This window comes from Micromys minutus (assembly GCF_963924665.1).
Source record: "Micromys minutus genome assembly, chromosome: 1".
NCBI lineage: Eukaryota > Metazoa > Chordata > Mammalia > Rodentia > Muridae > Micromys > Micromys minutus.
Window position 1 is genome coordinate 31,334,303 of NC_137969.1, and position 1,313 is coordinate 31,335,615.

The window sequence follows — 1,313 nt, forward strand, 5'->3', positions numbered from 1 at the left end:
GCAGGAGCACCGTGGCAGGAGCACCGTGGTAGAAGCACTGTGTCAGGAGCACTTTGGCAGGGGCACTGTGGCAGGAGCACAGTGTCAGGAGCACTGTGACAGGAGCACTGTGGCAGGAGCACAGCAGCAGGAACACTGTGGCAGGAGCACAGTGTCAGGATCACTGTGGCAGGAGTACTGTGGCAGGAGCACTGTGTCAGGAGCACTGTGTCAGGAGCACAGTGTCAGGAGCACTGTGTCAGGAGCACTGTGGCAGGAGCACTGTGTCAGGAGCACTGTGACAGGAGCACTGTGACAGGAGCACAGCAGCAGGAGCACTGTGGCAGGAGCCCTGTGACAGTAGCACTGTAGCAGGAGCACAGCAGCAGGAGCACTGCGGCAGGAGCACAGTGTCAGGAGCACTGTGTCAGGAGCACTGTGTCAGGAGCACTGTGTCAGGAGCACAGCAGCAGGAGCACAGCAGCAGGAGCACAGCAGCAGGAACACTGTGACAGGAGCACTGTGTCAGGAGCACTGTGTCAGGAGCACAGTGGCAGGAGCACTGTGTCAGGAGCACTGTGACAGGAGCACAGCAGCAGGAGCACAGTGTCAGGAGCACTGTGGCAGGAGCACAGTGTCAGGAGCACTGTGGCAGGAGCACAGTGTCAGGAGCACTGTGGCAGGAGCACTGTGGTAGGAGCATAGTAAAAGGGGCACTGTGGTAGGAGCACTTTGTCAGGATCACTGTGTCAGGAGCATTGTGGCAGGAGCACTGTGGCAGGAGCACTCACTTCACACTCTACATATAGGTGTGCACCAGATTTGGACTCACTTCACACTATGCATATAGGTGTGCACCAGATTTGGACTCACTTCACACTATGCACGCAGGTGTGCACCAGATTTGGACTCACTTCACACTATGCATGTAGGTGTGTACCAGATTTGGACTCACTTCACACTATGCACGCAGGTGTGCTCCAGATTTGGACTCACTTCACACTATGTATGTAGGTGTGCACTCGCTTCAGGAAGGTTTCCAAGAACTTCTGTCAGTTGCCAAGTTACTGGTTCAGCACCATAGAAACAGATCCAGTAAATGTGTCCTTCCTCAGCCTTCTGAGCACGGGGATTACAGGTATGAGCCACCACATCTGGCTTAGACTTGAAAAAGAGGGAGATCTTGTCACATGTCACAATCTGAATCAACCTGGGGGGTATTGTGCTAAGTGAAGTAAGTTACATGCAGGGAGAGACACGTTTGCATCATGGCAGCCTCGAGGGGGAAGCGAAGTAAATTGAGCTCGTAGCAGCAGAACGGAATGGTCATTGTC